The 11,610-nt window shown below is 42.2% G+C and overlaps 1 long non-coding RNA gene across 1 annotated transcript; it reads right to left on the bottom strand.

The window, feature by feature from the left end:
* Nucleotides 1-3,442: 3,442 nt before the first annotated feature.
* Nucleotides 3,443-4,729, bottom strand: LOC142182528 (uncharacterized). Its single transcript, XR_012711333.1, has 3 exons — nucleotides 4,550-4,729; nucleotides 4,235-4,347; nucleotides 3,443-3,526 (listed from the first exon to the last, which is right to left on the bottom strand). It is a non-coding gene; the product is annotated as an uncharacterized LOC142182528 (long non-coding RNA).
* Nucleotides 4,730-11,610: the final 6,881 nt, after the last annotated feature.

Below are 11,610 nucleotides of genomic sequence, written 5' to 3'. Positions count from 1 at the left end.
CATGAACAGGGTGCGCGGCCGCATGGGAGCCAACGCGGTCCGCACAAACTGGTCATGCGGCCGCATTGGCCATAATATTGAAAAGTGGTGCCCTCAGAACCCCACCCATGCGGACCGCGCAAACATGGCATGCGGTCGCATGGAGCATGGCGCGGACCGCACAAACCCGACATGTGGCCACGCTGAGAGAATCAACCTTTAGGCTCAGGGTTTACGCGGACCGTGTAACAGACTGATACGGCCGCGTGGGGTATGGCGCGGACCGCATAAACAGGGTGCGCGGTCGCACTGAGCTGAAAATACAGGGGCAACTAGGGCTTTAATTACTGGGCTCAAATCTTTCATGTTTTAGCATCCTACTTTGTCCCTACTCGTTTATAACATGCCCATCATTTCAAAGAGCAACAAGAACACTATAGAACTATCCTAATCATGAAAATATGAAAATTAAAGAGAAAAATTGAAGAAGTTATGACTAGGGGAACATGTATAAAGTTTAAATTAATGCTAAGTAAAGAGTAATGTGAGATACATGTTACCAGGAAAGCGAAGAAATTCCATTGATATTAACACTAAGAAGGATCTCTGAAGGTGAACAGTAACTTTTAGGTCTCAGGAGTGAATTTTGGCAAAAAGTTCTACTGAAGACCCTAATGGTCTATTTATAGGAAACAAGGGGGCCCATCACTTACCGTCCAGTGCGGCCGCGTGAACACGACCGCGGGCCGCACTGGGGTTTAACCTTTTTACCTGAAGCTACAGCGAAAGCACGCGGACCGCATGAAATGGGATGCGGCCGCATGAGTACTACGTGGGCCGCACAAAGTGGGATGCGGCCGCATGAGTACTACGCGGGCCGGACAAAGTGGGACGCGACCGCGTGAACATAGTTCAGAGACTTGGCAATAATTTCTTTGGCCGATGCGGACCGCGCAAAGTGGGATTGCGGCCCGTCGGTCACTGTTCAGAGACTGTTGTTTTACACAGTTGTTTTTGCACTGGTTCAATTGCAATTCCTGCAACATCTCACAAACCATTAGCTCAAAAATCCTAATCTACCACAGAAATCAAAAAGAAAGAAAAAGACATGTGTTGCCTCCCAAGAAGCGCCTGATTTAACGTCGCGGCACGACGCATGTTACCATCAAAGTCACTTCAAATGAATGAGTGCCACCACGGTACTGTCATCAAACTTTCCCCAGTAATGCTTGACACGATGCCCAATGACCCAGAAAACTTCACCATTTTTGTTTTTGAGATCAATAGCACCAAATGGGGTTACACCGACAACTTCAAATGGACCACTCCACTTAGACTTAAGCTTTCCCAGAAATAACCTCAACCAGGAGTTGAAAAGAAGAACCATGTCACCAACTTTGAATTCCTTCCCCCGGGCATACTTATCGTGAAGATACTTCATCTTGTCCTTGTACAAGGACGAGCTGGAGTAGGCATGAAATCTAAACTCGTCTAGCTCATTGAGTTGCTCAACCCGGAGATTCGCAGCGACATCCCATTCTAAGTTCAATTTTCTCAAGGCCCACATAGCCTTATGCTCCAATTCCACCGGAAGATGACAAGCTTTCCCAGACACCAACCGGTACGGAGACATATCAATCGGGGTCTTGTAAGCTGTCTGATAGGCCCAAAGAGCGTCATCTAGTTTCTTCGACCAATCGGTCCTATTGGCATTGACAGTTTTGGACAGTATATTCTTGATCTCTCGGTTGGAAACCTCAACTTGGCCACTCGCTTGAGGATGATAAGGAGTGGTCACCTTGTGATTTACACCATACTTGGCAAGCAATGAATCAAAAGCCCGATTGCAAAAATGAGAGCCACCATCACTAATGATAGCACGTGGAGTGCCAAACCTTATAAAGATACTCTTTTTCAAGAATGCCACCACATTTCGAGCTTCGTTGTTGGGCAAAGTGACGGCTTCGACCCATTTCGACACATAATCAACCGCTACCAAGATATAGGTGTTCCCACAAGAACTCACGAACGGCCCCATAAAGTCGATACCCTACACATCAAAAATATCTACCTCTAGAATTGTGTTGAGAGGCATCTCATCCTTTTTAGAAATCCCACCGGTTCGTTGGTATTCATCACATCTCTTGACAAAATCACCGGCATCTTTAAACAAGGAGGGCCAATAGAAACTGCAACTAAGCACCTTAGAAGCCGTCCTCACCCCGCCATGATGGCCACCATAGGGAGAGGAATGACAAGCCTCCAAAATACTCAATTGTTCTTCTTCCGGGACACACCGGCGAATCACACCATCGGTGCAAATCTTGAACAAATATGGCTCATCCCAATAATAATCCAAACTATCCCGCTTGAGCTTCTTCCTTTGGTTAGAAGAGAGCTCATACGGGATTATACCGGTCACAAGATAATTTGCCACATCAGCAAACCACGGGATATCATGCATAGATACCGCAAGGAGTTGTTCATCCGGGAACGCATCATTGATTTCAAGGTCGTCAGAAGGCCTCCCCTCTTCTTCCAAGCGGGACAAGTGGTCCGCCACTTGATTTTCACTTCCTTTGCGGTCCACAATTTCGAGATCAAACTCTTGAAGAAGAAGCACCCATCTCATCAACCTTGCTTTTGAATCTTTCTTGGTCATCAAATACCTAAGGGCGGCATGATCGGTATGGATAATTACTTTGGCCCCCATAAGGTACGGTCGGAACTTTTCCATGGCAAACACAATAGCTAGCAATTCCTTCTCGGTGACTGTATAGTTTCTTTGAGCTTCATTCATCGTCTTGCTTGAGTAGTACACCGGATGGAACATCTTGTTGATTCTTTGGCCCAAGACCGCCCCTACCGCAACATCACTAGCGTCACACATGAGCTCAAATGGCAAGCTCCAATTGGGTGCGGTAATGATAGGGGTTGTTGTCAACTTGTGTTTTAGCAGCTCGAAAGCCTCCATGCACTTCTCATCAAAAACAAATTTGGCCTCCTTCTCTAACAACTTGCATAACGGATTAACTACCTTAGAGAAATCTTTGATGAACCTTCGTGTCACGACCCAAACTGGAGGGCCATGACTAGCACCCGACCATACTTGCCGAGCACCAACGTACATTTTATCTAACCTTCTTTAGTATCTTTTACGGCTGACGAGATCAATATAAATGGTAGACATGGATCATGGACAACCAACAATAAAAACTGATGGCATGAACATATATAATATGGGATGACCATACAATCAAGAAACTATATATAAGGTATGAGCTACCACGCTACCATGAAAGACTATACAACAAAAACTAGCCGACAAGGCATACCAAACTATACATGAGTCGACACCTGTCTATGAGCCTCTAAATGAACATAAGTGCTGCAACATAGCCGGAACAGGGCCCCGACATACCCATAATGTCTATAACAAAAATTCATACCAAGACCAAGGCATGTCCGGAGAAGGGATCTCGCCAATCACCACTGAACTGGACAGCCTACTGTGGTGGGGGAGCTGCAACTGCCTGTCTATCAGGACCTACAGCACGACATGCAGCGTCCACAAATAAAAGGACGTCAGTACGAATAAAGTACTGAGTATGTAAGGCAGGGAACCATAAATACGATCAGTAATGCAAGCAAGGATAGAGAATATACAACCTGTAACATCTTAGTACCTCTGAGGGCTACTGACATGAAATGCATGATACATATGTATAAATACATAAACCTTTAAAATATTCGCCTCTGTGGGCATTATCATCATCATATCGTAACCGGCCATAATAGGCTCGGTAAAAAAAACGTACCCGGCCAACATAAGGCTCTGTAGAATCGTACCCGGCCACCTGGAGCTCGGTAAAACCCAACTAATCAGTGGTTGCACAATAGGTGTCGTACCCGGCCAACTATAGCGTGGCTCGGTAGAGTAAAATAGATACATATATATAATGCATGCTCGACTCATGGAATCACATTCTAAACCTTTCGAAGTAACGTAAGGTCGGTATCCTCTGTACACGTTATTAGGACTAACTCTTCACTATGAACCTTATAAGAATCAGGAAGTACTAACAACATTGATAACATAAGAATAAGAGAAGCAACATTAACATCAATCATTCCATAAGAGGGAAAACAATGTAAGTACTGCTAGCTTCTAAGAGTAGAGTATCTTGGAAGCTCGTTCATTACATTATGTACAATCGGAGTCGTGCAAAAGAAGGAAAGGGATAGCCTTACATACCTTGTATATACTGCCCCAATCTCAAGCTATGCAATTGTCAAAACTCCTTAGTCTTTATACAGAAAGAACAACTCCAATTTGACCTTAAATTTCCATGAAATATCCCTCCAATGCTGCCACAACAACAAAAAAGCGAAACTAGCGATCAATTAGTGTTTTTCGGCACTAGAACCACTTTAGAAGGCTTGAAATCACCTAGGATTGATATTAAGAACATGAGGGAGTATTTACAGAACGTAAACCCTTTAAAATAACCTCCCACACGAGCTGGAACGACACAAAAATGAGCAACAACAAGAAGAACAAGAGACTTACTAGCGCCACGGAATTCCCGACACTTGATTTGTGTTGTTTGCCCTTTTTTTGGGTCTTGAATCTTGAGAGAACCTTGAGAGGATGTTCCTAGGGTTCTAAGGTCTGAAAATAGTGAGAAGAAATGACTTAAAACGGGTTGGAGGCATCCTATATAGGTCCAAATATCTTAAACCGCCTTAGTGGGCCCCATAGAGGTGCTTGGCGCAGTCTCGCGAAAATGCGAATATCTCTCTACTCCGAGATCGTATCGATGAACGGTTTAATGCGTTGGAAATTAGACTCATAGATCTTTAATTTGGTTTGTAGATCACCCCATAATTCCTTATAAATTAGGAGAAAAGATTAGAAACATTTGACCTAATATTTAAGTAACATTATGAACCTAAGTTGAGACAACTTTTGTCGACTTTTGTTTCATAACTCGTTTGACTTCAAGACTTATGATACGGATATTATATGATTAAAATACCTTAATACATGACCTCTTGAGTGTATTAAGCACCGCTAGATTTACCTGAAAATATGAGTTACAATATCCTTGATTCATTTAACTTCTAATACTTGTTAATCACCCTTATACTCTTGTATCACTTAAGACCAATAGGATTGACTTCTTATCATATCAAAGATAATTCCTTCTTGGATTTATGTTAACTAATATATGGCATGAACTAACACATGTGGATATGGGTTGTAACACTTCGGTAGGAACCCGCGTGCCCCAAAAAGCTCCTCACCCCTTTGACAGAAGTAGGGGGAGGTAACCTTGAAATGACTTCAATCTTGGCTTTGTCAACTTCAATACCTTTCTTCGAAATCTTATGACCCAATACAATACCCTCTTCTACCATAAAATGGCATTTTTCCCAATTGAGGACTAGGTTTGTATCTTCACATCGGGCCAACACTCGATCCAAATTTGTCAAACATTCCTCAAAGGAGTTTCCCACCACGCTAAAATCATCCATAAAGACCTCCGATATATCTTCCACCATGTCGGTGAAAATTGCCATCATACATCGTTGAAAGGTCGCTGGGGCATTACACAATCCAAACGGCATCCTCGAAAATGCGAATGTGTCGTAGGGACATGTAAAGGTCGTCTTTTCTTGATCTTCTAGGGTAATGAGAATTTGATTGTACCCCGAATACCCATCTAAAAAGCAATAGAACGACCGACCCGCAAGACGATCAAGCATTTGGTCGAGGAACGGCAACGGGAAATGATCCTTTCGAGTCACCTTGTCTATAGTCCATACAAACTCTCCATCCTGTCACTGTCCGAGTAGGAATCAACTCATTGTTGGCATTGGTTACCACAGTCATCCCGCCCTTCTTCGGTACGCATTGCACCGGAGAAGTCCATGAGCTGTCAGAAATAGGATACACCACATCGGCGTCAAGCCACTTGATAACTTCCTTTTTGACCACTTCTTGCATAGCTTCGTTGAGTCTCCTTTGGTGTTCAAGTGAGGGCCTCGCATCCTCCTCCAATATGATCTTATGCATGCAAAAGGCGGGGCTTATGCCCCGTATATCCGCCAATGTCCATCCAATTGCCCTCTTGCGCTTTTGTAGAACCGCTAAAGTGGCATCAACCTACACGTTAGTCAAACAAGACGAAAGAATAATAGGCAAAGTGAAATTAGGGCCCAAGTATTCATACCTGAGGTGAGGAGGAAGTGGTTTCAACGCCAACACCGGAGGCTTCTCAATAGATGGCTTGGTTGGGGGAGTTTTACGATTCTCAAGATCCAAAGATAACTTCCTAGGCTCATAAGAATACGAGCCCATACCATGCAAAGCGTTTACACATTCAACTCTCCCAGGATCATCTTCAACATCCATGTTCAAGAGAACGGCTTCAAGTGGGTCTTCAACATTCACCATTGCACTTGTGTCATCCACTATCACCACCGTGACAATGTCAACAAACGAGCACACCTCGGTGCTATTCGGTTGCCTCATAGATTTGCATACATGGAACACCACCTTTTCATCACCAACACGGAAGGTCAACTCTCCCGCCTCGACATCTACCAAAGCCTTCCCAGTAGCTAGGAAAGGTCTTCCAAGGATAATTGGAACCTCAAAATCCACCTCACAATCCAAGATAACGAAATCGGCCGGCAATATGAACTTATCAACACGAACAAGGACGTCATCAATAATCCCCAAAGGTCGCTTCATTGACCGGTTCGCCATTTGAAGCCTCATAGAAGTTGGACGAGGTTGTCCGATTCCCAAGGTCTTGAAGACCGAATATGGCATTAAATTGATACTTGCCCCCAAGTCACAAAGGGCTTTTGCAAAGTCGGCACTTCCAATGGTACATGGGATAGTGAATGCACCGGGGTCCTCAAGTTTCGGAGCCATAGAATGTACAATTGCGCTCACTTAATGGGTCATCTTGATTGTCTCACACTCCATTGATCTCTTTTTTGTAACCAAATCTTTCATGAACTTTGCTCAAGTGCCTCCACCAAAGGCACGTTGATAGTCAAACTCTTCATCATCTCCAATGAATTTCTTAAATTGGTTGTCACCCTTTTGCTTGGCCAACCGTTGAGGATAGGGCAGAGGAGGTCGAGGTAAGGGTGCTCGAGCTTTGGGCACCACCGGCTCGGGCATATCAAACACGTGTTCCCTAGACGGGTTCACGGCCTTTTGTGTTTCTTCCTCAACCTCATGAACATCAATCCGCACATCATCTCTCACACTTGGTTCAACTACATCTTCAACCACCAAAGGTATTTCATTATCTCGTAACTCATCTTCATCCACCGTAACTTGGTTTCCTCTTGAGGCATGCACATCACCGCCTCTTCCACTTCGCGTTGTCACAGCCATCACATGATTATTGTGCCCACCCTTGGGGTTTGCACCCTTTGGGCGAGTATTTAAAGACTGAGAGATTTGGCCTAATTGCACTTCCAAGTTCCGGATAGATGTGTTATGCGAATCTAATTGGGCCTCGGAATCTTGGCTCTTTTTCATCATTTGCTCGAACATGCTTTCAATTCTCCCCATCTCGCTTCCAGACGAACTCGGACCTTGAGAAGGAAAGGGGGTGTCACACCTCCTTTTTACCTACACGACGCCGTGAAGGGACGCGGAAGGGAGTTTTTTCCAATTAAAGGACAATCGAAACGGGATTTATTTATTTATTTTAGAGTCGCCACTTGGGAGATTTATGGTGTCCCAAGTCACCGGTTTTAATCCCGAATCGAGGAAAAGAATGACTCTGTATTACAGTCCGCAAACCAGAAATCCGGATAAGGAATTCTGTTAACCCGGGAGAAGGTGTTAGGCATTCCCGAGTTCTGTGGTTCTAGCACAGTCGCTCAACTGTCGTATTTAGCTTAATTATCTAATTTTATACAATTATGAACTTATGTGCAAACTTTAAACTCTTTACCGCTTTTATTATTATTATTATTATTTTTAACAGAGAATTACAACATTGTGAAAAATGTATCTCGAACCACGTCACATCAATGTACCCGTGGTTATCGACACATTTCGACTCTGTTGAGATTTGGATTTTGGTCACATAAATGTGCACCCGAGTTTAAGAAAGTAAATTGTTAAAGGCGCGCCTAAAGCGACTAGCTTATCATTATTTTGGGTAAGGCCGTGAAATTTGCTAGACGGTCGATCCCGAAGTCTATAAAATTATTAACCAATTATTGAGGGCCCCGCAACTTGTGTATTTTATTGGGCGAGGCTCATCTCGTTTATTTTAAAAGGATAATCCTAAAGTGACTATATTTTTTCTATTTTACGTTCGTCTCTAAAAAAGAGAAAAATTCTAATTAATTACATGCTTGAAAAGGCCGCTACTTATTTATCGGATTAAGGCAAATGCAAACTGAAAATTGCAATCAAGACAAAGGGAGATTGTTTCATGCCTTATTCTATAATTGAATATTACTAAAATTGAAATTATAAATAGAATACGGAATTTACAAATAATATTACCAAAATAAACTAATTATCCTCTAACTAATTTAAACCCACATTGTTAGATGAATTGAACCGTTGGAATTAATTGTTTACAACTATTTGAAACTGGAATTAACCTTAATCACTAATGCTTATTCGAAAGTTTGTTAAACTTAATCGTTAACTCGTCTTGTTTGAACTCAACTCATGCCTATTGGATTAATGATCTTAGCAATTACTACTACGATCCTAACTTAAAATATAGTGGGCCTACTGATTCTACAAAATTACTGGCTATTTTTTATTCTGCCTAATATTTACAGATCTCCATTACTAACATGATTAAAAATTCACAAGCTTTGACTCATTTCTATTCCGGTTTGCATGAATTCAGAGTTATAATTCTTAAATCAAAATAATCTCCAGTAATGACTATCTATCAATTCATGTACCCATAGGCATATAGAAAACAGTTCAAACTACTTAGAATAGTTCTAAGTACAGTCCAATTTTCAGTATAGTTGTACAATGTAAATACATGTTTAAGATGAGCATAAATATATACAATATTTCCTAATGTACATTCTAATACATTAATTGAACACACTTTAATAGGCAATCTGTTAAGCCTTTTAATTCAGCATTTTTGCAGTTTGAAGTCACCTCAGAACTAATCTCAGAAATGTGTACCTGGAAAGGGACCACAAGGAAAAGGAAGAAAAGGATCAGCAGGAGCAGTAGCAACAACACAGCAACAACAACAGTAACGGAAACAGAATAGCCCAGTAACAGTGTTTAATAAAACCAGCAGAATTCCAGCAACACCCCAATGAAACAATAACAAATAACTAACCAAACTCAAGGAACAAACCAAATGAAAGCCCAGAAACACCAACAGCAATCAACAGGCAAAAACAAAATGAACCAGAAATGCAATAGGACAATCGATTTCTGACTCTCTGTCTTTCAGACTCTTAAGGAAAGAAACTCAGAACTTCAATTCAACAAAAACAACCAACACTAATTCTGATTTTCAGTAGTCAAAGCAAGACCTCGCTCTTTCAGTTTTTAGTTCTTAAGTTACTCACCTTTTTTAGATTGAAAGACCAGTTAATGTTTAACCCTTAATTCTCTCTTAATGTTCAGAAAATCCACCTCTTAACTTGTGTCAAGCTCCTATTTATAGCCAAACTTGAAGCACTTAAATTAAATCCCACCATCTTCTCCCCATCCCCCTTTTGAATCCCACTACTTAATGTTTTGTCCCTCACTATATTAAACAAATATATTAGTTCTCACTACCACATATCTTTTCCTTATTTAATTCCCTTATTCCCCACTACCGCATGCTTTGTCCCCCACTATATTAAACAATGTATTAATTCCCACTACCACTTGTCTTGTTCCCCACCATGTATTAAACAATGTATTATTTTAATATTATTTAATACTTAGTGGACAGAGCACTCATTAATCATTTTTTAAAAACTTAAAATCCCGAAAATGCCCCTGAAAATACTGTAATTTACCATTCTACCCCCATCCCTTTCAATCTGTACCAAAACCATATCAGCTATAACCAATTCACCTAATCAATTAATCAACTTACAGCAGCTATAACCAAATCAAGCCTGATAATTGACAACTAATAATCAAACTCTGCATAATAAACTCGCCAAACAAACTCCTAATCGACAACGTTCATGAATTAACAACAAAGTCAGATTCATATCCGAAAAAACTCATCAGAACAAACAAGTAAATCCAAATCACTAAACTCGATCATCAGTTGACCTCAAACTAAATCAAACAACATCATAACCAAGATGAATGATTCATACTAAATCAAAAACTAAAAAACCAACACATAAACACTCACATTAAATCACTTGATGAAAAACTAACGAACTTCAAACAAAAATGAACACGAATTAAATCCAACAATATTACAACAAAGATGAATGATTCAAACTAAATCACTTGACATTCGACATTAAATCACTTGATGAAAAACTAACGAACTTCAAACAAAAATGAACACGAATTATCTCTGACACAAACAAAGACCTGGGTTCGAATTCAAACCAACCTATCGGAACACGAACATAATCATAGAAAGAAGAAAAGGAGCGGAAGATGAATTTACTGAACGAAAACTAAAAGAAAAGAGAACGGAAACCTACTAGTTTGAAGTCCGGGTTCGAACGGAAAACTCGACATATGACTGAGCTGCTGGTTCACGGCTGGAAATGGGGAGCAGTTGCTTGACTGATGAAGAAGAAGCAACGGCCATGGGAGCTTGAGATGGATGGGTCGTTTAGGACGAGGGGTCGACGTGGTCGTTCATGGTGGTTCGTCCATGGCAGGAGTTGAAGACAAAGCAGAAGAATCAGCAGGTGAAGCTGCACGAAGCAACAAGTGAAGTCGCGGAATGGGGAGAAGCAGGGACGACTGGTCGCTTGGTTTTGACGACGAGGGAGGCTGGTTTTACAGCTGGTTGGTTGTTCGCTGGTGAGAGGAGGAGGGGCATCCATGGGAGGGGGTCGTTGGAGCTTGCGACTGGAGGGTTGCCATGGGGTGTTGGTCGTTCATGGCTGGAGCTTGATGACGAATAAGGTGAAGCAGAAAGGGGGTCGACGGAGGTGAGGTGAAGCAGATGCAGAAGGGCAGCCATGGGAGGTCGTTGAAGAAGAAGCAGCGAGGGACGATGGGGACGACGGGGAGGGGTGTTGTTCGTCGTGGGCTGGTGTTGTGTGTGGCAGGTGTGGCTGGTCCGTCGTGGTCTGGTGGTCGTTTGGAGTAGATGGTGGTGAGGAGGGCAGCCATGGGACATGAGGGGGAAGGGGGTGGTTTGGGGAAGATGAAGAGGAGAGGGGGCGGGTGGTTTTAGGGTTTTGGGGTTGGGAAAATGAAAATATGAAAATGGGGAGGTTGGGATTCGTTTGGGTTATGGGGCGTACTGGGTCGGGTCAACCCGGTGGGGGTTATTTGGTTTGGGCCTGGTTGATTTAAATTAACAGGTGGCCCAATCCGATTTTCTTCTTATTTCCATTGCTTTTTTTTCTTCTTTTATTTTTCTTTAACTAAAACTAAATTCTAAAAATCCTAAATTATCC

The sequence above is a fragment of the Nicotiana tabacum genome, chromosome 7, assembly GCF_000715075.1.
Source record: "Nicotiana tabacum cultivar K326 chromosome 7, ASM71507v2, whole genome shotgun sequence".
NCBI classification, from domain to species: Eukaryota; Viridiplantae; Streptophyta; class Magnoliopsida; order Solanales; family Solanaceae; genus Nicotiana; species Nicotiana tabacum.
Note: the sequence above shows the minus strand (reverse complement) of the source record. Positions and strands in the feature narration are given on the sequence as shown.